Below are 248 nucleotides of genomic sequence, written 5' to 3' on the forward strand. Positions count from 1 at the left end.
TATCGTCGAAAGGGAAGTGATATATTATGATATATGTATGTAAATGATATATGTATGTATATTACAAACTACTGAGTCATAGTTTTCTTTACCATGAAGGAACTATTCAAAACTTAACAGAATATAATCTTTGTTAGGCGATTTCCACTGAAGAATTGTTCTGTCAGCGTGCACCAGTGACAGAGACACGTATATTCATACATATAGAGATATCCATATAAGTAGAGCCTCAAGGAGAGATTGTTTAG

Source organism: Bombus vancouverensis, chromosome 2 (genome assembly GCF_051014615.1).
Source record: "Bombus vancouverensis nearcticus chromosome 2, iyBomVanc1_principal, whole genome shotgun sequence".
Classification (NCBI taxonomy): Eukaryota; Metazoa; Arthropoda; class Insecta; order Hymenoptera; family Apidae; genus Bombus; species Bombus vancouverensis.